The sequence below is a fragment of the Eublepharis macularius genome, chromosome 8 (genome assembly GCF_028583425.1).
Source record: "Eublepharis macularius isolate TG4126 chromosome 8, MPM_Emac_v1.0, whole genome shotgun sequence".
Classification (NCBI taxonomy): Eukaryota; Metazoa; Chordata; class Lepidosauria; order Squamata; family Eublepharidae; genus Eublepharis; species Eublepharis macularius.
Window position 1 is genome coordinate 17,279,187 of NC_072797.1, and position 25,316 is coordinate 17,304,502.

A 25,316-nucleotide genomic window follows, 5' to 3' on the forward strand; every position below is an offset into this window, starting at 1 on the left:
AACATTTTAAACATGTTGCAAAAATTGGTCCAGGGATTGGGGAGAGCAGAGCTATCATGATGACAAAGTATATTATGCATTTAAGCTTGCCGTTTTTAAATCCTGCACCACTACTGTAAAAAAAATAAGGAACTTACTTAGAAACAGAAGTAACAAGTGAATGTACACAGCAGTCTCACTGTGGAATTTAAGTACCCACCCTTGGTAAGCCTGATATGACTCAGTGGAGTCTTTTACCCGTCCATATTTTACACAGAATTAAATTATTTGTACCAATGTGATACAAGCAAGAAGGCGAACATTGAAATAATAAGCCCCTTGTCTCTTTAACAGGCACTCTTTACTGCCATGTTTTTACACCAAACTAACAGAGATACTAAGTAAATGCTACTTTTTATTTATCCTACTAGTCTCACAGGGGGAGTGTCCCATAGCTGGCATGTAAATATTGACTGATATTACAGTGCACAGTATTTAATTTGCAGGTGTTCCTTGGTATAAAGTCACTACTCTATATGCTGAGTAAACTTCAGAATTCTAAAGTGATCTCAGAGTTCTTCCTTTGTTGAAACTTGAAGAGGGCCAACCCTTTCAAACAGGAATTCTTAGCCTTTGCCACAGCGAGCCTCCCATATCGTAACCATTCTTTGCTCTTTCCTGTCATTCTGCATATCGGAAGTGTCTGTGGGCCAAAACAGACGTCCCAGAGATCAGATAGCAAATCTCCTTCAGTCAGTTTGGATTGGGGCCACAGGGGAGGGGATATAACTGCTAATAGTATGAGGATTCTGGTTTCAATTAGCAAAATTTTGGACTTGAAGTTTGAACTTGAAGGTTAAATATCTTCCTCCTTTCTTTCAGGGTCCTGATCTGAAGCCTGAATGCACTTGCATGCAATTTATTATTTTTTAAAAATTAACAGACCACACAGTTTATTACTCATTCACACCTATTATTCGCCGTTGAGGAAATGGTTCATAAAAAGACATCAAATAGATCAGAAGGGTTCACAGAGTAACAGGAAATTAAAAAACAAATGAATTTTATAGATATCTGATTATTAGAGGTGCAAGTTGACTCCTGTGCAAAAAGTGAGAGGAAAAATGTTTGACAGTTTCATCACCAAAATAGTATCTTCGGTATATAGTATCTCCTTAATCTCCTTAATCATTTATTTTGGTGACATCACTTCCAGGCTTCCCATTTTTGGTCTTGGGCAGGTGATCAAAGCTGTTTTGAAGCTTCAAAAGAGAATTCTTCAGCTGTTCAAGTAAAGCTATAAAGTCTCTCAGCACCCCTTTCACATGCTGGGCTTTATCTGCGTCAGGCTGAGGGATTTTCTCTCTGGATGCCATCTTAAGAGCTAAATTGGTAAGTCAGGAGTAGAGATGGGAACGAACCTAAACATGAACCAAAAAACGCATGAACCAAGATGGTTCGTGGTTCGCAAACCAGTGGTTCATGGAAGCTTGTTTCCACGAACTTCCACGAACTGATCTACTGGTTTGTTTGGTTCGTATTAAAGGGGCAGTTTAAATGGACCGGGGAAATGGCCATTTAAACTTTTCCTGCCCCTTGCAAGCAGCAGGGCCCTTTAAACTATCAGCTGGCAGGCAGCATGGGGGGATCCCCCCTCACCACCTGTCAGCTGATAGTTTAAAGGGACCTGCTGCTTGCAAGTGGCAGGGCCCTTTAAATGGCCCAAACTTCAGCCCCAGCCCCACGAACCATGAACCCCATGGTTTGTTTTTTTTTTGGTTTGTGCCCATGTCTAGTCAGGAGGGTCCAGGTATGAAAGTAGCTCGTCTGCATGACCTGGCCTTTAATCTCTCCTCAGCCTTGGAGGTTCAAGCTGGTGGGCAAAGTATATCCGACATGTCAGAGCTTTCACTGGATCTGCTTCCAGAGCAATTTACCTCTAACAGCCTGATGAAGATGTGAAATTTAACCAGCTGTCCCAGATCCCTCTGTCATTAGGTCTCAATGAAAAGTTCACCTCTTCGGTCTTGTTTCACCCCACTTGCACAAAAATAAGGATCTTTTGGCACTGGCGGTCTCGAAAAGCTGGTAGAGAGATTCTAGTGTAATCATTCTAGTAATTAAACCATCTATTTTCATCTCTTTAAAGATTCTTCAGGCCAACAAATCTAGGCTTTGCTTGGTTGCATTCTTTTTTGCCGGAGCAGCATGGACCAAATTAAACATTGGTGTGGGGCTGAATGACTATGGAGAACATGCACTTTGGATTCAGAAATAATCAGAATTCACCCAGTAATGTCATATTCTGAATATTTCCAAATCTGAACTTTGTAATTCTAGATATTTGGAATCCCATCAACAGTTACAAAAAACCAGGCTGGCTTCTTGGGGAATAAACATATTCCTCAGGCAGCCTGGCACCAAGGTGGTGGGGGCAGGGTCCTAATGTCCCCAATTGGTGTTGCCATGGTTTTGTAGGGAGTGTGGGGGGGGGGATGGATTGAGGAAAAAGGGCTGTGATTGATGTCTGTCTGCACTTCAGAAATCCTGAAGCAGACACAAGCAACAGAATGTATTTTCATATTGGTCTAAAGTTGCCGATCTCCAGATCTCCTGGAATTGCCAACGTCTCCAGACAATAGTGATCAGTTCCCCTGGAGAAAATGCCTGCTTTGGAGGACCTAGATATTAAACCTCATTGAGGTCCCTCCCTACCAGAGTTGCCAACTCCAAGCTCGAAAATTCCTGGAGATCTAGGTGCAGAACCTGTGGAGGGCAGGGACCTCACAGGGGTTTAATGTCCTAGCCCACCCTCTTAAGCAGCCTTTTTGTCCGGGGCAACTGATCTCTGCAGTCTGGAGATCAGTTGTAATTCTAGGAGATCTCCAGGTCCCACTTGGAGGTTGGCAAGTGTATTTCCCCCATTGGGGCTTACATTGTTCTCTTACATCCTCACAACAACCCTGTGAGGTAGGTTAGGAGAATGTGCGTCTGACCCAAGGTCAGTCAGTAACTTTCACAGGCAAACTGGGGATTCGAACTTTGACCTTCTAGATCTTAGACACTCTACCTGTTAAACAACACTGGCTCTCATAGCTCAGTGAGACCTTCTTATAGGCACCATTTCCCTTTTATTTATAATGCTTGTTTCACTCCAGAAGTTCCGAATAGCATTTTATCCTCACAATGACCTTACGAAATAGATTCCCCTGAATTTCAATAAGCTTTGTTCCTCTGCAGGGATTTTAACCCCCGTTTCCCTCATCCAAACCCAGCATTTTAGCCACTACACCTCACTGTATCTCTGAGTAACCAAAGATTACTTAGCAACCCCCATGGGAAGAGGAGTGTTTTGTGGGTGTCAATGGACAAGAATTCATACTTTCACAATCTCTTTAAGGATTGCTCTCTGGGAGCTTTAGGGTTTGTGGGCAAGACTTGAGTCCATTTCTGTTCTCAAAAGCACCAGAGAATGGCTGTGTTTGTGTGCTGTATGTATCTGCCTTTCAGGCTTTTGAGGTATGGGTATTTCCCTGAGGTAAGTTCCTCTTTGGACATTGCAGGGAAGTGCAAAAAGCATTGTTTGGTAATGCCTAAAAGTCTCAGATTTCTGTAGTGCAGCCACTGACTAATGCACTCCAAAGGCTGGAAGGCACAAAAGGGAGATTATTTAGCCTAATTTCCTCCTTTGTGGTTGGATCCATGAGAACCGCCCCCCCCCCCCGCCAAAAAAACCCTGAGGAGAGGCAGGTGCTGACAATTACGCTTCAGAAGGACAGGGAGGAAGATGCGGGGGTGTCTGTGAGGAAGTGATGTCATTAGAGGACGATTCTGGTTAATTTGATTTGATTTATTATATTTCTAGCCCTCCCTCCTTACAAGCAGGCTCAGGATGGGTCACAACATCAAATCACATATAAATTAAAACCATACTATAAATACAAAAAGATACAAATACTATCTCATACAGTACAGGTAGAATTTGTGTGTGTGTTAAGTTGCCTCTGACCTATGGCGACCCTTTGAATGAAAGACCTCCAAAATGTCCTTGCTCATATCCTGCAAACCGGAGGAAGTGGTTTCTTTTATTGAGTCCAGCCATCTCATTTGAGGTCTTCCTCTTTTCCTACTGACTTTTCCAGAGAGTCTTGTCTTCTCATGATGTGACCAAAGTACAATAGCCTCTGTTTTGTCATTTTAGCTTCTAGGGACAATTCAGACTTGATTTGATCTAGTACCCCCTCTTATTTATCTTTTTGGCCATCCATGTTATCCACAAAACTCTCCTCCAGCACCACATTTCAAATGAATCCATTTTCTTCCTGTCAACTTTCTTCATTGTTCAGCTTTCACATCCATACATAGCAATGGGGAATACCATAGTTTGGATTACCTTGATCTTGGTTCCCAGAGAGACATCTTCATCTTTAAGGATCTTTTCTAGTTCCCTCACAGCCCCTCTTCCAAGTAGAATTTAAACCATCCAAATTCAAAATGTGGCACTAAATGCCACACAATCCAGTACGCAACCCTAAAAACATTTTTCTGAGAGTAAGCCCCACCGAAGAAAACAGGACTTAGTTCTAAGTAGACCTGTTTAGGATTTCTTCCTCTGTTACCCAGGAAACAGAGGGTCCACATGTAGCAGTCCGTTTACAAGCACTGGTTAAGGAATCTAAAGCACTGGTTAAGGAAACTGAAATTTGGCCCCCTCACTGCCGATCGTCAGGAGGTAGTCGAAGACGTTTTTATTTCGGACTGCTTTTAATTAGCTTTGATTTTATGTTTACCGGCAGTTGTAAACTCTGTTTTTAAACATTGGCGGAGGCAGGATGCCTCCTTCACTTCCACTCTGCAATTTCACTAGCAGAGAAGGGATGGGGTGGGGTGGAGGGGTATTTGTTTGTTTTACTGCCAGTTCCACATGTCTCCAGGGCACTCCAGGAAATTCCTGGAGATTTGGGGGCAGCACCTGGGGAAAGTGTAGCGTGGGGAGAGAAGGGGACTCATCAGGGATGTGATACCATAAAGTCCACCACCCAAAGTTGCCATTTGCTCCAGGGGAACTGATCTCTGTGGACTGGATATCATTTACAATTCCAGGAAAACTCCATCCTCCACCTGGAGGTTGGCAACACTCTATGCCATGCATTCCACACTCCAGATCCGGCTATGATGTCCAGATTGCAGCATACAATCAGCAGAGAACACAGATGCTGCCGAAAGCACCCTGCCACGATGTCTCTGGGGACAGCTCAACCTTGAATCATGCCCGCCACCTACAAACACATATATACGTTTCAGTCCTTTATACATGCGTCATGAAAGAACAAACTCTATTAATTCTCAAATATGCATCATGAAAGAAAAAAAAATATCTATTTATTCCTGAACAGGCCACATAATTGGAAATATGCCTGCAGCCCAAGATAGTCTGCCCTACATCTTCGTAAAATATACTTGTTTCCCTTCCTACTCCTTGTTTGCTCCCTGGCAAAAAGGTAGCCACAGAAGATATTCCTCTAGGGGGCTTACACAAGCCAGTTAACCCCTTGTTTCATAGGAAGGTTTGAGTGAGGTCACATACAGCCAGGATTTAGGATGCCCTATATTATTCATTAATGGGGAATTGTGGTGAACTTGGAGCCTGGTTACTGTGACCTGAGCTCCTTGGAGGAAGGACTGAATATAAATACACTAACAGTACAATCCTAAACAGAGTTAATCCAGTCTAAACCCATTGATTTAATTGGGCTTACACTGGAGTAACTATGCTTAGGATTGCTCCGTAAGTAAATTTATTCATCCACTTTTAATGTAACTGACCTTTCCATTTCCATAAAAACAAAGGCTTCACAAACATCATTTTTTTACAGTGCTCAGAATTAGGTTGTGACACACCTCACCATGTGTTGTACAACTCCCACAGTGGCATTCCAGAGGCATGAGCTGTCATGTTGCGCAAACTCACCCTGGAACTCTCATCATAAACCATGCCTTCTATATTCCCATCAATCTGGGAAGCTTCTACATGGTAAACACCAACTCCGCGCCACCCTGCCGAGTACTTGCAATCCCAGAAATGACCTTGTACTGGAAACCAGGGATCTGAAGTTGTTCCTGAGAATCCATTATAGTATTTTTGCATTGAGATATCTAGAATATATTAGACAGAAAAACTGGAACGTAGTGTGTTGAAAAAGTAAGGTGTTAACCTGAAATAACTCGAAACTAGAGATGGGCACGAACAGCAATACGAACAAAAAAAAGCCACGAACAGCCCAATCTGCTGTTTGTCAACAAGCTGTTCGTGAGGCCCCATTCTAAATGAACAGGTGGTCGTTGCAAGCCTCGTTCATTGCTGTTTGTGTTGCTGTTTGTCAATCCAGACAGTCTGGCACCTGCAATCAATTCTTTTGGCAACTTAGGCAGGGATTGTCTGAACTCTGTCTGAACTCCTGCTGTTGCCCTGGAAACCCCAATCTAAGCCCAATTTAGCTTGATAGGCAGGTCTTTCTTTCAAGTGTGGAGCTCCAAATCTGTTACAAGGAAGCAAAGAGAAAGGGGGAGGGGGCTCCCACCTCTGGCTTAGTTTACAGACAGTGGAGAGGAAGAGACAGTTGCTGTTGGCATTTTGATAGAGGGAGTGCATTGGAGCTTGGATTTTCTTTGTGTGTGGTGAGGTAGGGATCTACCCCTTCAAGTTCTAGGGCTGCTGCCAGGCTCTGGGGCCAAGCTATTATTTATTATTAGTACCTTTCCTGTTGCCTGCTCAGGTCAGGTTTCTGGGAGTGGTGCAGTAGGGATCTTGATGGCTGGATGAGAGACTGCTGGTCCCCATGAACAGCCAACCATGAACATGTTCATGGATTCTCCATGTTCGTGGTTGTTCGTGAGTCCCTGTTCGTGGATGGCAATGAACATCATGTTCATTTTTTTTCTGTCCGTGCCCATCTCTACTCGAAACATATTTGCCATTGCTTTCCTCTGCAGAATCTTCCTTGGTGGTCTCCCATCCAAGTACCAACTTTGCTTAGCTTCCGAGATCTGATGAGATCAGGCTATACCCTGCCGCCTTCCCTCCCAATAAATACATAAGTTCATGTATCATATGCCTCAGATTTCAAGTTCAATCCCTGATATCTCTAACTAGAATGATCACAAGAAGCGGAGCTGAGAGCGACCCCTGTAGGAACCTCTGTCAGTTGTTGCCAGTAGGCAATTGACCAAACGACTAGGAATATGGCAGTTTCATATGTGCACAAAATAAGCTATTTTAACATTGCAGTGGCTATCTTCCAGTGGCTATACCATGCAACCTTCCATCCTATGGCATTATAGCAATTCCCCCCCCCAAACCCTCTCTAGTGGTGCGGAGAAAATGGTGGCTATGTGCAGCTTAAAAATTCACATCACCCCATCCACATGGTGTGCAAACATGCTTGGATGGCAGTCTCTAACAAAAGAATACTGCAAAGCAGAGTTGGGAAAGATCAGAGCAAAGCAGAGGAAAACCTGGAAAGTGGATGACTAGAGAAGGACATTGTGTGGATTCTCCAAAACATACCAACACGTTCATGGAAATGACTCTTCCCAGTGTTTCCGTGCATGAACTTCCAGCCAGTGTTTGGGGGAAGGAACTGCAGCTTTTGTACTTCTTTGGCTGAATCAGAAGGCTGAGAAAGCAACAAAGTAAGCTCTGAGCATAAGGTAGCAGAGGGTGCCAACAGGCTGCCTGTGTGATGTTGAATACTTCTAACAGCGGAGACACAAATACCACTTTTTAAAAAGTCACCACCAGTGTGAGCATATGGAGCATTCAACTGGAGAGAAAGCTGGAATTATGTGCAGGGTATGTTCAGTTTGTGAGCATGTTATTTGCAAGGATCTTTTAGTTAGCAATGCTGTGATCCCTGAAACAGGATCTACTAGCATATTTTTTCTGGAGACGATTGAAGTCCCCACTCTCACCCCTGAAATTATGTGGGAAACCCGGCCAGCTAATAGGCCAAATGGGCATTGCAGATGCCCAGATTCTGGGTAAATCCCAACCAACTGAGCAATATATTGGAAATATGAGCAGCAGTTGTGCGTGTTTATCATGTCTAGTTTTTCAGGATCCAGGTGCAAATGCCCATAGGCTGTTCCCACACGTCCTAAAAAGAGCACCCCACTCTCTGAATGGCTGGTGGGTTTTTTTACGGGATTTCTGATGTCTCTGTTTTGCTTCTGTTTTTGCGGCAGTGCACAAACTGCCTGCATCTGTTTTGCAAATGGAGACATCAGAAATCCTGGGGGAAAGTTGCCAGCTTTCGATGAATGGGGCGCTCTTTTTAGGATGCATAGAAACGGCCCCTTTTTAAGACCCAAGAAAATGTTGCAAGGGGTGAATTGCACTTATACCTTTTTCAGGGCAAGCAAGCACATTTCCCCAGTCTGCCATAGGCCTCTTTGCTTTGGAGCAGAATAATGGGCTCAACTAGAAGCAACAGTGAGGCTGGAATGTAAGATAATGGATGATGGCATGGATGGTATGAGGCATCATGCCCAAAACACAAACTGGAAAAAGACTGCTCAGTTGAAACAGGTACAGAAGAATGGTTAACTAAATGATAGGAGTTTCAGGTGTTGGCCTGCAGTTGAAGAGCAAGATCCAGGTCCAATAAGACCAACTAGATTTCCAGGGAATGAGCTTTAAAGAGTCAACGCTCCCTTCATCAGGTACAAGGAGTGATAAAGGGAAGGAGTCTTTATAATCCCGGAAGAGGGTGGGAGGGATATTGTATATTGGAGCATTAGGAAGCTAGCTATAATACATGTTGTAATAAGCCTGATAGAGCAGGGGTGCGAAGTGCAGAAAATTAGCTGCTGTAATATTCCAATTCAACCTTGGGGGATCCATTGTTTCAAATGTTCCGCTAGGCATATGGCTGAGGTTGGGCCAGGCCTCAGCCGGCCATGTCAGAGAAGGGGGTGAATGAGTTAAACCTCCTTATCAGATCTGTCCACCACCCTGTGTGCATATTTTTAAAATTAACTAAGCAGTGACTGCCGCTACCAGGGGAAGCCATCTATTGTAATTTTTGTATCATGCTTTTAAAAAAATTTTATCATGCATTTTTATAATGCTTTATGTGTTTCTTTGGAACTGTATTTAATTATGTATTGTATTTTAAATGGTGTGATCCGCCCTGAGCCCACTTGCAGGGAGGGTGGAATAGAAGCTGAAATAAATAAATAAATAAATAAATAAATAAATAAATAAATAAATAAATAAATAAAACAAATTCAATGTTAACAATCTCTCATTGTAATTTTCCTTTGAAGTTTCTCTGCTAGAGAACGGCTGCTCTTCAGCAACAGAATGCTCTGGGAGATTAAAGTGTTCTCCTTCTGGTTTTTGAATGTTGTGACTTTTGGTATCAGATTTATGTCCATTCTTTTTTTTGTGAAGGGACTGACCAATATTGTGCAATATAGAGTGCTGGAGGGCATTGCTGACGCTTGATGGCATATCTAATGTTGGAAGATGAACCAGTGAATGAACCTGAGATGGTATAGCTCATGTTGCGTTTGACACAATTTTAATTTAAGGGGAAAAAATCAAAACCTTGTAACAATGAATACAATCCAACATTTTTTTCTTTAGCTAAACTCAAGAGTGCAACCATACAGAAACTTTAAACCAACAATGTCTTTGAAAAGGTAAACAGTTCCACTTGTCTGATTCCACCAAGTGATAGAGTCCTTTTTCGCTGTCTTTTCAGTTCAAAGCAAAGGGAGCCCAGGCTTCTGCCCTCTTCCTGGGCAATTACAGCCCTGCAAAAATTAATACAATCCCGGTAACTCCAACCAAACACAATACACAAACACCACTTTTAGTCTTATTGTTCACGTACAGCATTTGATTACCTTATTCAAGGTGATAAGAGCACATTAATTATTATCAAGCTCCCCAGCAACCAGCTTCTTCCTCTGCTGCCTGGCTCTAGCTGCTGACTTTGCCCTACTGGGCTAAACCAATTACTTCATAGAGGCATCACTGCAGGCCCTGGACCCAGAGTTCATGTCCGTGTTGGGAAGTGCATTGCTGTGTGAGTGAGGAGTTGTGGTTGGGGGGGCTGTCTGTGGGTTGGAAAAAGTTTGCCTCCCAGTACCTGTGAGAGAGCAGTATCATTGTCCAGCATAGGTTGCCGGTCAGTAATGATGTATTGATCTGGTTTGAGCTTTGTATGATTACCAGAGATGTTCTGTTGTTGGTAGATGTCGTGCTCCCGCACAGCGCCCGAAACTTGGGCAGGAGCCAGGCAAGGCGGCTCACCTAGACTAGTGCCAGCCAAAGAATGTCCGTTCAGGCAAAGTCCAAAGTCAACAGTCCAGGTCAAATCCAGCACAGACAATCCAAGTTAGGGGTAGGCAGGTTCGTGGTCTAACGCAATCCGAGGTCAAAGTCCAGCAAAGGCAGTCCAAGGGGAGGAAACAAGGTTCCAAGGGAGCGAGAAGGTTTCCAGGCTCGAGGCTCCGGAGGCAGAGTGGAAGATGACTGAAGTTATTTCCACGCTGCTCTGAGTTCAGCATCTGCTTTTATACTCCGCCTTGTTTAAGGGGTGGATGGCCCAGGTGTTTCTTTGTCCGTTAATTGCCCTGCCTCGTCATCTTGAATCAGCTCCAGCTGCTGCTGCGCCTGGAGTTGGGTGCTGCGGCACTGTTGCCAGACCGCCTCTCGTGCCTGCCCCTTTCTCGGGGTGGCTGGCTCTGACGGCTCCCCCCGCATGGCGGACGGGGTTGTTTGAGCATTGCTCGTTTCCTCGGCCCCAGTGTTTCCCCCAGGCAGCGTGGGCGGCACCACTGGCTGCTGCATGGCTGGCTCCTCGGTTACCTCGCCGCCTAGGGCGGGATTTGCCTGCCCAACACAGTCCTCCTCCTCCTCCGACTCGCTGGCGGCTGGCAAGAGCTCGGTCCGAGGCTGGGTCATGACAGTAGAATTGTGTGGAAATCTAAATTATGAAATTATAAAATGTATAATCAAGGGTGGGGATTTTTATCTGCTTCCTCCGCAGGAGTGTGGGAAACAGACAGGTTCTTTGAAAAATGCCAAGCTGATATTTTGTGTTGTCCTCGATTATGCTAACGTGATTCACATTCCATTTCAGTGCTGCCATCACCATGACAGAGGCCGGGCCCTCTCAATGAGCCACTGGTCTCTAGATAATTTTAGAACACGATTTGCAAAATCCACCATTGTTGAGAGCAAAGCATAACCTTGTAACAGTCTCAGCTAAGTGTGTTTTGAGTCAAAAAAATTGATCCCAGATATTGGCCTGTGTGTGCTGAGTTGCTTTGCGCTATGTGTGTGTTAGTGTGGATATGTGTGTGCGCGAGCATGCGCACAAGGTGGGGTTGTCCTTGCCATCCTGACTTATAAAGCGGCTCTTCATATAAAGTAATTTTGCTTACCCACACATTTGTTTACTCAGGCTGCTATCAGAGATAATAGGAGAAACAGCAAAGGTAAAGCCAAATATTCCTGAACACGGGTAACTGTAGGGTTAGTGAGTAGCACTGAACTGAAATGGGGAGGGGGCTAGGGTTGTCAACACCAGCCTGAGAAATCCCTAGATTTTTGGAGGTGGTACCTGTGAAAGGAGTAATAGGGGGAGGGATTTCACATAGTATCTGTGGTATGACATAGAGTTTTGCCCCTTGAAGCTGCCATTGTCTTCAAGTGAATTGATCTCTGGAGTCTGGAGACCAGTTGTAATTCTTGAAGACATTAAGGTTGTTCGATGTCCGGTTTTCACCTGGACAGTCTTGTGTCTGCCTGGTATTTTCTAACTAACAGTTCCAAGAAACAGACAGTTCCAAAGGGACAGAGCATGGGATGGGGAAGGGGTGCTCAGGGATTAAAATTAGGCTTGCCAAGGCCCCCTTACCACCAAAACAGGGGATGGGGGGTAGCAATGTAAGTGCAGGGCTTGATCTGCCTTTCTCACATGTGCTGTAGTGGTTCCAAATGTGCCTCCCCCACCCTTTCCCCCATACCATGCAGGTGAGCAGGGCCAGGGGGGGGGAAGGTGGGGCCAGAAGATCCCTCAACCCCACGGGGGGGAGGGGGTGTCATCCCTATTTAAAATAGAAAGATCTTAATTGAAGAGTGGTGGTATAAAAATCAAATACATAAAGAAATGAAATAAATAAAAATAAAGGAAGTGAGAAAATAAAGGAAAACCAGACCCTAGGGCTTGACTTAGGAGGAGTAGAGTTGCCAGGTCCTTAGACCCTCCTGGGGGGAGGGGGGGATCTGGAACTCACTTTGTGCCACTGGTGAGCTCTCTTTTTGCACGCGTGCTCTGACAGCCGTGTAATGACGTCTCTCCTGGAAGCGATTCAGCCTGTTTGGAGCCAAAATTTGTAGCCTGATTTGATCCGTGGAACCTGAATCTTTTAATCATGTTATCTGGATTAAGTGGTTTTAATGTTTCATTGCATTTTTATCGGAGTATTGTTGGAAGCCGCCTTGAGCCTGCTTGTGGGAAGGGCAGGGTGAAAGTCAAATAAAGAAATGAAAAATAAACAAGCAAGCAAGCAAACAAATCCAGCTCCAATTAATGCACAGGCGTACTCCCATAGCCGGCGTGACAACGTCACTTCCAGTAGTGACATCATTGTGCTCTCTGCATGTGCTCCTGGGATACCTGCTGGTAGCGGACAACCTCCGGGGGCTTGCTGCTGTCTGCCAATTGCTGGCAGATCGAGGGTGCAAACCCTCGGGAGTTTGCCTGCTGCTGGTGGGCACCTGGGAACCGTACTGAGGAGTGTGGACTGGTGGAAGGCAAACTGTAGCTGGTGCTAGTATTTCCATTGTTCCCCACATGGGAGGAGTAGATGTAGCACCTCCTCCTCAAGCAACAGGGTTGCCCCCCTTCCTGAAAGGCAGGGCTTTTTTTCAGCAGGAACGTGGTGGAACGGAGTTCCGGAACCTCTTGAAAATGGTCACATGGCCGGTGGCCCCGCCCCCTGATCTCCAGACAGAGGGGAGTTTAGATTGCCCTCCACGCCACTGGCGCGGAGGGCAATCTAAACTCCCCTCTGTCTGGAGATCAGGGGGCGGGGCCACCAGCCATGTGACCATTTTCTCCAAGGGCAACCCACTGAGTTGCACCACCTCTTTTCCTAGAAAAAAAGCCCTGCTGAAAGGGATGGGTACACTTTTATTGTCTATGTGTGTGGCTTTTCCTGTGCTGCAACGCACATGGTTCTCCTCTGTTCTGCAAGGTGAGCAGTTAACTTTTATTTATTTTTTTGCTGTGCTTTCCCCTCCTTTCCCCTTCTCATTTGCGGAGCTGCTTTGCCAACCCCCCGAGGAGGTGAGGAAGGTGCCATGCCTACAGGTGTTTGGGAGATGCTTGCAAGGCCATTTTATTTGCTATGGCATTAAATGGAGCATAGGATGAAGGCAGTTTTTAGAGGGGAGGGGGTTATTTGGGGTCTTATTGCACTTTGTATCCTTTAAAATATGACTTCGTACACTGCCAGATGGGGGCAGGATGGGGCAGACTGAGGTCCATCTACTCATGCAGCAGAATGAAGTTGAGAGGGTGAGGTCAGTTGTTGTCACTTGTGTTGGCCAATACGTGCCATCTTCAGCTATGCAGTCATCATCATTCTACCTGTAAACTTGCAGGACTCTCTTATTTCAACTCTCTCCCCTGAACAGAAAAAAATACACATTCCATCTTTTTTTATATCGTCTGCCTGTCGCCTGAGGGTTATTTCATAAATATCATTTGGGGATGTTTAATTTGGTTTAAAGGCTTGTTTTAATAATGATGGTTTTGTTGTTTTTATGATTTTATTGTATTTGTTTTTTCTTTATAAAAACATTGTGAGCCACCTCAAACAGGTTTCTGGAGAAGCAGCATATAAATTTTCTAAATAAATCAAGCAGACCGATTCCTTTGGTCAGTGTTGTCATGTCTGTCTGTCAACATACATGCCATGATTGTGTTGCTGGGAATTATTGTTTACTACTGCTGACATTATGCTAAAGTCATGCTACTGTATTAATGTGTATTAATTAATATGCTCTCTCTCTCTCTCTCTCTTTCTTCATATCTGTAGTTCAGATGTTGCTAAAGACCCAAATATGGGCGTCTCCGTTATCTTAGAGAAATATGCGAGTCTCGGCTAGAAGTAACCTTGAAATGTCTAAATGCCAACCTCAGCTACTAACCCCAAATGCTGGGAATAAGTTGTTGTCTATCTGATTCATAGTCATAACTAAGTTGATTCTCACAGAACTTGTGTAAGCTTGCGCACCAAAACTCTAACTGTTGTTTGAAGTGCGGGAAAATGAAATATAACAGAGATGGCCTGATTTGAAATTCCACTTCTGTCAAACTCCGTGATGGAGTACAGACCTGAACTGTATGGATTCTAATAAAGCTACTTCTCATGGAACCATCGTGTGTTCACTATAGATGGGCTTGAGGGTTTCTATCTGCCAGGGACTAACTGTGGTGGTGTGGTTAGAGTGTCATATAGAATCTGGGGGAGACAGGTTCGAATTCCTATGCTGGGTGACTTTGGGCCAAACACTCTCAGCTTAAACTACCTCACAGGGTTGTTGTGAGGATAAAATAGAAACCGGGAGAATGCTGTAAACCGCTTTGAATTCTCATCGAAGAGGAAATGAGGGTATAAATGAAGTAAATAAAATAAAATACCCAGTCTGAAAACTTCATAGCTCTCTTCACTCTTATTACCTAAGTGCTAAGACTGATCTTTGACCCTGAAAAGTGGTTTCAGCCGCTGCCTGGTGAGCTCTGCCACAAATTGCAAAGTTCATGCAAATTCACTCCCACATATACAGCCCCTCTTCTTTCTGCCTGTCTCACCTTGCCCTGCATTGGACACATTCTGCAGAGCAAAGCTGTCTCATAAAAATACTGTAATTTTTCTCACATTCCTGTGGCAATCGCACAGCACTTAAACACAGCTCCAATCACTAACGGTCCATCAGCTGTACATATAAGAACTTGCTACATTTCTTACCCTAGTGTGGAAAGAGTTCAGCACCTCCTCCCACCTTCATAAAGCTTTTGACAGACATAATCACCAAACCAAATGCTAAATGAGTCATTTCTCTTGCACCTCCCTGCACATTTTGAGACGGTATCTGCCCTGTCATTTTAAAAATTCGTCTTGCAAATGTATCTTATTTGATTATTCCCCCCCCTCAATGCATTATTATTCTAAACATTTAACTTTTAAAGATTTGAAAAATTGCTTCTAGGGAGGGGAGCACTCATTGGCTACTTTTCAGAGCTAGCTTCTACCACAAACATGGAAAATTTATTTTTCAATGAGAATATCATATATATGGAGAAAGGGCATTGCACATGTTTTGAAAACCGCCCCCATCCATCCAAAGCTTTAATGCTTTAATGGACACTGAGAGATCTCTGTCTTTTGGTGCTACACCTCTGAAGATGCCAGCCACAGCTGCTGGCGAAACGTCAGGAACTACAATGCCAAGACCACGGCAATACAGCCCGGAAAACCCACAACAACCATCTTTAATGCTGTCTTCGATAATTGGATAATTTACAAGCCGGGTCAAGTTTTTGACATGATTGATGATGAAACTTGTTGCTGACCCTGTTCTTGCTGGACAAGATCGCTAGAAGCAGTATATTCAAATATTTCTGGCATTCGTTACATTCTTCTTGCACATGGGAGCACAGGATGGAGAAATGTTCCATTTATGTAGATCTTCTCTAGATCTTCAGTGAAGACTGTGCACTTTGCACAATTATTATGTATCAATTGATTTCAAATAGGGACAGAAGGAAGTAGAGGAAAGAGAGAAGTATGTGCAGCATGCTGGCCCCAATTCGGAACTCCCGAATCTTTACGGATTGGGTACAATTCGGGCATTTTTCCTGAATCGGATGCCCGAAGCGCATACCCCTGTTCATTAGACTTTATAAGCTGTCCTGAAATGCTCCTCTAATATCTATGAAACTGTTTGTTAAGAAGCGGGAAATGAATACCATGGGATCTATCATATATATGGTAAATAAATATAATACTGCAGAACTCAAAGTGGCTTACAAAACTCCCCAAAATAAACAACGATCTAAAATTACAGTGTAATCATAAAACAGAAACAGTACCCAGGAGGTGGGACTGAGCAACTGGAAGAATTCAGCCCTTGATAGAACAATCTCGCCTAGCAAGACCCAGCCAATAAAGCATATATATGTATATATGAATGATATCAGAGAATCATAGAGTTGGAAGGGGTCCTACAGACCATCTAGTCCAACCCAAAGCAGGAACAGCCTAAAGCATCCCTGATAAGTATTCATCCAGCCACTCCTTGCAGACTACCAGAGGAAGAACCCATCACATCCCTAGGCAGCTGATTCCACTGCTGAATTACTCTTAATGTGAAGACGTTTCTCATAACATCCAGCCGGTACCTTCCCTCCTGTAGTTTAAACCCATTGTTTCAAGTCCTACCCTCTGTAACCAACAGGAACAGCTCCCTTCCCTCATCTAAGTGTCAGACTTTTAAATACTTAAAGAGAGCAGTCATGTCTCCCCTCAACCTCCTCTTCTCCAAATGGAACATTCCCAGGTCCCTCGGTCTTTGGCGTCTAGGCCCCTGATCATCCTGATCTCTGCACCCGTTCCAGTTTGAAATGAGGCCTCCAGAAGGGCACACAATACTCCAGGTGGGGGCTGACCAACACAGAATATAGTAGAAGAATGACATCCTGTGATTTGGATGTTATACTTTTGTTGATACACCCCAAGATTCTGTTCACCTTTTTTGCTGCTGCATCAACCATACTGACTTCTCTGTATAACCATGTTGTCCATCAGAAACTTGCAGATTGACAACTTTAATATCTGTTCCAGTATCTTCCCTGGGACAGAGATCAGGCTGATTGGCCTGTAGTTCCCGGGATCATCCTTTTCCCCTTTCTTGACGACTGGGATGACATTTGCCATCCTCCTGTCATCCAGCACATCACCTGTCCTCCAAGAGGCCTGGAAGATGATCGACAAAGGGTCTGCAAGCTCTTTTGAAAGTTCTTTAAGCCCTCTTGGGTGAATCTCATCTGGCCCAGGGGATTTGTACCCATCCAGTGCAGCCAGGTGCTTCTCACAACTTCTCTGCCCATGTCAACCAGCAGCCCCGAAGCCAAGCCAGGCCCACCATCTCTAGGTGGGCCTGTTTTCTCCTTTAGGGAGAAAATTGAGGCAAAATAGGCATTGAGCCTTTCTGTTTTCTCTCTGTCCTCTGTCAGAGTTTCTCCATTTGCACCCAGCAGTTGGAATATCACCCCCTCCAACTTCCGTTTGCTCCTCCTCACATATCTGAAGAATGTCTTTTTGTTGTGGTGAGCTCCTCTGGCCAGTCTCAGCTCATTATGAGCTTTGGCCTTTCTGATGGTTGCCGTACAGTGCTTAGCTACCCCTAGATACTTTTCTTTGGATGCATTTCCTTCCCTCCATTTCTCAAATATCCCCATTTTCTTCCTTAGCTCATCACTGAACTCTCTGTTCATCCACATTGGCTTCTTAGATTCTCTACCACATTTCTGTGTTGCTGGAAGGGTGATAGCTTGAGCTTGCAAGAGCTCTTCCTTGAGAAGAGCCCACCCTTCATTCGCTCCTTTCTTTTCCAGCATTCTTGTCCATGGGATAACATCATATCTCTAAGTTCATTAAAGTTTGTCCTACTAAATTCTAATCTGTGAGTGTGGCTACAAACCTTCTCGGTATCTCACAGCAAAAGGGACTCGAGGAGGGTATGACCACTTGTCCCTAAAGATCCCACCATGTTTACCCCATCAACCAGTTCTTTCTTGTTGATTAATAGCATGTTCAATAAGGCATAGAGCCAAGCTACAAGTGACACCTTACCCAGGTTGGACACTTGTCAGCTTCCCTCAAGTTTTGATGGGAAATGTAGGCGTCCTTGTTTTACAGCTTGACTCTCCATTACAGCTGCAAGACCAGGATGCCTACATTTCCCATCAAAACTTGAGGGAAGCTGACAAGTGTCCAACCTGGGTAAGGCGTCACTTGTAGCGGCTGTGAGCCCCTCATCGCTTCCTCCAGCATTTGAGAAAGGAAAGTGTCAGGCAGGCAAGTTGGGAAGTTGAATGACCCTGGCACGTAGAGAGATTTTTTAAAAAATTGTCATACATATAATCGGCACAGGTTTTTTGGAGGGCAGGGTTTGAAGAAGGGAGGGAGCACAACAGAGACATGATGCCATACAGTCCACTTTCTAGAGCTGCCATTTTCTCCAGGGGAACTGATCTTTCTAGTGTGGAGATCAATTGTGACCCTGGGCGATCTCCAGGCCCCACCAAGTGGTTGGCAAATACAGATCCTAGAGTCTCCATCTTTGTATCTGCTTATTTCATGCCGGTGAAGAGAGCATAATTTTATTTTATTTATCTATTCAGTAAATTTATATGTTGCCTATCCAGAGATCTGCTTGAAGTGACTTACAAATATGATAATAAAACGCAATGTAAAACACAGCCGTTAAAAACATTCAGGTAATTGCATTGTGGTACGTTCCTGCAAATTCTTCATTGGACCCTGCTCAGTAGAATAACGAACTGATGGAGCTTGATGGTGAGCAGATTTTAGCCTCAATGGATGGAAAGACGGTTTTCTACTTGCACTACCATATCTACAATTTTCAACTCACATTGCAGAACCCACACTATTTGCAGATCTCACTACAGACCCAAATGGACTATCCTTGAGAATCTGGGAACAAAAACATACTTATCTATTTGGCGTTTCCTTCAATATCTAGTCCTTAAGAGTACAAATCCTAAGAAGAGTTACTTCAGTCTAATCCTATTGGCTTAGACCAGAGTAACTCTGTTTAGGATTGCCCTGTTCGAGAACCATCTTCAGATGTCTTCAACCAACTGCTTTCAAATTTTCTTCCTTCAGGTAACCCCTTTCATATGAGTTAGCCAGTCAGTTGCTGGCTGACCTTGGGACAGGCATACATTCTCAACCTAGACTACCTCACAGAGTTGTTGTTTAGGATGAAATGGAGGAGAGAATAATTTGGGTCCTCATTGGGTGGAAAGGCATGGTATGACATTGGATGCAAACCTAATTTTGCCTACTGTTGGCCAGTAAAGGATGATCTCTGAGGCTATAGCTTCAGTCCATATTGCTGCAACGCTTTTGTCAGGAGGCAGAACTAGGGTTGTCAGCTCCAGGTTTGGAAATTTCTGGAGATTTGGAGGGGTAGAACCAAGGGCAGGAGGGACTTCAGTAATGCCATACAGTCCATCCTTTGAAGGAGCCATTTCCTCCAGGGGAACTGATCTCTGTTGTATGGAGATCAGCTGTAATTTCAGGAGATCTCCAGGCCGCACCTGGAGGATGGCAATCCTAGGCAGAGCTGCTCCTTCAGTGTTCAACGACCATGAAATATCACAAGCAGAGTGAGTGGGCACACCTCTAGTGAATAATAAAACACAGTCCTTCCTAGAAAAGCCCCCATTATTATCATTCTGGTGGTATGATTATATGATTATATACACAAGGGGCATGCAGGGAAATTGGAATAAACTGAGATTAAAAATAATGGGGTACCCATTGTTTATTCTAACAGGCAGTTAGATGGATGGATACAATTTCCTTTAAATTTTCGTAAGTTTATATTAATGATATATTATGGATCCACTTCCTCAGCAAGAAGCCTTTGACTTACACTGAACTCTGCTTAAGCAGTAAATTTAGGTACCCATCTATAATGTAACAGGATGGAACAAACTCTGAAAAGATGTGCCTGTCAAGCTGTCTTTGGTTTTGCAATGATAAATCTCGGTGTCTGGGAGTGGGTAGCATGAATAGTTTTGCTCACAAGGCTCCGAGAATATGCCCCGAAACCACATCTGCTTCCTTGTTTTATCCATGTCTTTGTTCCTGCTCTCTTGTTTTTACTCCAGAGGGACACTGATGCCCTAGGATCCCATTTGATGAATGGTGGCATATTTTGATAGCTGCAGAGGTATTCGTTTCCTGAGTCAGCTGAGAGCCTCTTACAGCGCAATCCTAAACAGAGTTACTCCAATCTACGCCCAGTGTTATCAATGGGTTAAGACTGGAGTAGCTCTGCTTAGGACTGCACTGTTAGTTTTGACAGACTTCAGTATGACACTTGAGCTGATGAGATGTTCGACACGAGTGCTATGAGGCTTAGCTGCCACGTGTCTTGTCATATTTCTGTATGCGCCAGATAATGCAAGCAAATGAACCAAACGGGGCAATGTCATCTTGCAAACATCATCTGTGTTGTCAAGCTGAAGCATCTCCCCATGGGGTTCGCTCGAAAGTACGCCTGGTCATCATCACCATCTATTAATCTTTTGTCATTACATAAATGTGGTTGATTGTGGTTCGGAACAGTGCCACCGCACCTCAGGGGCAGTGCCAATCCATCAGCAGGCGCTTTCTTGGCATGGCTTTCTCTGTCATCTTTTTTTACAATGAACTGAAGAAATTCTTTGTGGGTGTTTGGAGTCAATTACTGAAAGTCCATCTCGGTCCCACCTACCTACTCTGCACCGTGCAAGGATGAAGCTGATGCTGATTTCCTCTCAACTGCTCTTGCGGGAAATCAGTGCGCGGTCAGAGTTCAATTTCTTTGCATTTGTGAATGCGTGCAGGAGGAGGGCACCGACTTTGTCAGCTAATTTTTCATCCACCTTGATTATTTATTTCCCCACAGAAGAAGCCTGTGTGGTTTCCATTGGTGTCAAGGCTGACGTTGAGAGCGCTTGAACGCTTTCACTGTGGTAGGGTTGCTACAAACGTTTCTCAGTGGCCTTATTTCTGTAAATGGTTCAGGGCTGCCAGGTCTCCGGGATTGGCAGGAGACTTCCGGCTGGCAGCCCTCTTTCCCTGCTGCCGCATGGTGTGCCAGTGAAGAGATCGCCATCACTGGCAAGGCAGGGAAGCATGACCTGGAAATGACATCACTGTACAGGAGTGACATTCTAGCGTGTTCCCAATATGTTTTCCTGTAGCCTCAGGCAAGCAACCTCAGGATTGCCCAGGGAGCCTTTAACGCCCCCCCCCTCGCCAAGTGAGTGACAGCAGGGGGCAGAGGCTGGGAGCAGGGGATCCCCCACCTTGATTGGGGGGGGACTGGAAGCCGTATCCTAGACAGCAATAAACTCTTTCCAAAGGCAAAGTAGTCCAGTTCAGGCTCTGTATCTGCCAAAAACGGTCTCCCGTAGCACAGTTCTCCCCAGCCCTTTAAGCGAATTCCTTCTGCTTGGACTTTCAGCAGAATGTGGCTTTGCAAGATCAACTAGGTCGGCCAAAAGGCACAACTTCAGACAAACTAAACGGCAATCAGATACCCTGCTATTAAGTTTGTGCCTTGGACTTTACTCCAGACAGTTCCTTATTATGGGTAACAACAAAGCCGTTTCGGAGCACCTGTTTTGTGAAGAGCCTCCTCTTTGGGAGCTTGCTCATCCCCGTCAGTTGTCATTCCAGGATAACTCCAGGTCCCACCTGGAGTTGGCAACCTTGCATGGGGGAGTCAGAAACCCACTGTGATGGCAAAAGAAAAGTCCATCAATAGTAACAAGAATTGCTGCAATAGCCGCAACCAGGTGTGTGTGTGTGTGTGTTTGTGTGTGTGTGTGTGTGTGTGAGAGAGAGAGAGAGAGAGAGAGAGAGAGAGAGACTTAGCACAGCCAGGGCAAGGGGGAGGAAGTCTCTTGTTAAAATAGCTGTGGGCAACTTGTCTGGGAAGGGAGTAAAACTCCATTGCATCCAGTATACAGAATACTGGCTTATGCTGCATCTTTCCATCCACATCTTTTCAAAGCCATGGCATTATTCTTTGTAGATAACATCATTTGATTTACATGGTGTCCACTGTCTCCAATTTGATACGTCTGCTACTTAGATTTATAATTCAATCTGTTATCCAAACTAACGCCGCTGCTTGATGACATCGTTTGATATTCGGTACTGCCAGTCCTCCTCGGTTTTTATCGTCCTGTAGTACTTTGAATCTTATTCTTGGTTTCTTTCCTTCCCATATGAAGTTATTTATTACTTTCTGCCACTTGTTGAGACTCTTTTGTTCTATATCAATTGGAATCACTTGAAATAAAAAGTTCAATTAGGATAAGATATTCATTTTGACAGCTGAGATTCTTCCTAACCATGAAATATTTAATTTTTCGCATCTCTGCAAATCTTCAATAATTCTTGTCTTTGACTTTTTGGTAATTATCTTTATACAGATTCTCCTTTCGTGATAATACATTTATCCCTAAATATTTTATTGGCTTTGTAGTAATGGCACAGTCCGTTATCTTCCCAATCTTTTCACGTTCCTCTGTCATTGTTGAAAGTAACGTTATCTTTGTTTTCTTCTTATTCAGTTTAAAAAATAATAATAAAGAAGGTGTTATGGAGAGCTGAGGAGGGAGGGAGTGGTTTCTAAAAGGTGGCTAACCAATCAGCAACCATAGAAAAGAAAGGGCAGGGGATAGAAGCAGTAAAGGACTATGATTTCTGCACACATAAAAGACGCATCAGCGGTGACTCAACAGCAGCTTCAAAAAAAGTTGCCTTACGTGTACAGTGAAAAAAGTTGGGGGAAAGTTTGATTCTTCATCTCATGCCTCCTTTTCTCATGTGGGACTCTGGAGATTAAGAGAAGCAGAGTGGAATCTGAATTGCTGCAAACTGACCGCGCGGGAAACACCATAGATGCTGATGGGCTCCCAACTATAAATTAAATAAGGCAGATGATCTCATCCACAAATCATTGGGAGAATGCAGTTGCCGACTGCCAGGAGAAAAAAAAAGCCCTGTCCCTGTAATAGGACCTGACCTGGATAGCCCAGGTGAGCCTGATCTCATCAGATCTCAGAAGCTAAGCAGGGTCGGCATTGGTTAGTAATTGGATGGGAGACCTCCAACAAAGACCAGGGTTGCAGGGGCTGGCAATAGCAAACCACCTCTGATAGTTTCTTGCCATGAAAACCCCTCCATAAGTCAACTCTGATTTGAGAGCACTTTCCACCACCACCCTTTAATAGAGGCTTAATGGGATGTTATTTACCAGATGTTATATTAATGCTATGAAAAGCATCCGCTGTCCATTTCCACATGCTAAGCCTCTATTAAAGGGGCAGGAAATTCTTCTCCAGGCCAGCTGGCAATCCTGGGGGGCAGAATGTGTCCGCCTTCCCCATTCTTTTCTAGATGCCTCCATTTCTTCCCTCTCTTATTTTTCTTTTCTTTGTTCCTACCTGCTTGTTTGTTTCTCTGTTCATTCTCCATTTTCCTTTCCCTTCTTCCTATTCTCTTTTGGTTACAAAACTGTGGGGGTGGAGGAGCGTTCTGGCTATACCATATTCTTTACAAAGCACAGGATATCTGTGAGAGAAGTAAGCAGTGTGCTGTGGACAATGCCGCTTGGCACCTCAGAAGATAGACACAAAAGTCTTGTGTGTCCAAGTATCACAAGACGGCTGATTATCATACAGGCCCTTCCTCTCTGCACACATGATTGGGAAGCAAATTGAGTACAAGTTCACTAACAGGTTGGCACTGGCTCTTGGGTGAAGCAGGGAGTCTAGAACAAGCTGTGCTGTTTATCATTTTAAGTAACAAGGTCAGATAAAATCTGCGGTATGTGAAGAGTTTACGCTGTCATTGAAATGTGCAGCTACACTCATGGGACTCCCTTGTGATTTGTTAGTAAAAAAAAAATTGGCTTGATCTAATAATTTCCTTTCTGGCACACACAAATACACCCCCACACACTTTACACCTAACACATCTCTATGTGTTAAAAAATTAATTACAGCTGTCTACTAATTAAAAGACTCTTTAGCAGATGAACCATTCACCTTTCTCCCAATTCAAGTATTGCCCAATTATTTTAAAAAAAACATTTTTATATTGTCAGTAAAAATGGCTTTTAGAGCTACTGAAAGAAGTTTTGGGACTTTTCAGTTTAATAAACTAAAGTTCGTCCTCTGTATTTTCTTCTTTGTTCCCTAATGCAGAAATACTTTAGGACTTTTAACTCTCAAGTGCATTGATTGCATATTCTCTCATCTCTTAAAATTACTTATCATCAATTAGCTAATAAAAAGTCTTACTTGATTAATCAATCAATCCAACTTCTTTAATGGTTGTATCTACCTACAGAACAGGGGTGCAAAGTGCAGAAAATTAGCACCTGTAGTGCAAGAAAACCCAATGTCAACATTCAGCCCTGGATGTGTGTGTGTCAATTTTTCTGAATATAGAATAAACTCACAGAATCACAGAATCCTTGAATTGGAAGGGGCCGAACAGACCATCTAGTCCAACCCCCTGCCCAATGCAGGAACAGCCTAAAGCTTCCTCGACAAGAATTCGTCCAGCCACTCTTTGAAGACTGCCAATGAGGGAGAACCCGCCACATCCTTTGGCAACTGATTCCACTGCTGAATTACTCTTATTGAGAAGACGTTTTTCCTAATGTCAGTACCTTTCCTCCTGTCGTTTAAACCCATTGTTTTGAGTCCTATCCTCTGTTGCCAACAGGAACAACTCCCTTTCCCTCCTCTAAGTGACAGTCATTTAAATACTTAAAGAGAGCAATCATGTCTTCCCTCAACCTCCTCTTCTCCAAACGGAACATTCCCAGATCTCTCAGGGCCAAGCTACACATGACGAATGACACTTGAACGGCAAGTGTATTTCTCCCTGTTCACTTGCCCTCCACTCAATCCACTTGCCGTTCAAGTGTCATTCGTCATGTGTAGCTTGGCCCTCAGTCTTTGATCTCCAGCCCCCTGATCATCCTCGTCGCACCCTTCTGCACAGTCCACCAGTTTACCCATCAGAACATCACAAGGAACCTTGTAAAAAGCTTTACTGAAATCTGGATAAACTACATCGACAGCATTCCTGCGATCCAGTAAGCCTGCCAGTCAATCATAGAAAGAAATTTGGTTAGTCTGACAGGACCTGTTGGGGACAAATCTGTGCTGACTTCCCCGTATCACCATGTTGTCATTCAGATACTTGCAGATTGGCACCAGCAATTTCCCATTGTCATTTTCTTTGGAAGTTTCTCTGCTTGAGAACTGCTGCTCTGAGGTCAGTGATGGAATATCCTGGCAGATTGAGACATTCTCCCACTGGTTGTTTTATCCCGTTTTAGTTTAGAACAGAGGTTTTCCTGAATGCCATCTCCTAAAAAAATGTATTAGTTCTCACATCCTTGTCCAGATTAATCCTCGACC

At 44.1% G+C, this 25,316-nt stretch overlaps 1 protein-coding gene across 3 annotated transcripts in view; it reads left to right on the forward strand.

Annotated features, from left to right (window-relative positions):
- Positions 1 to 25,316, forward strand: part of RAB27B (RAB27B, member RAS oncogene family) — a 161,902-nt gene that overhangs the window by 50,093 nt on the left and 86,493 nt on the right. The gene's annotated exons all lie outside the window — the stretch shown is intronic.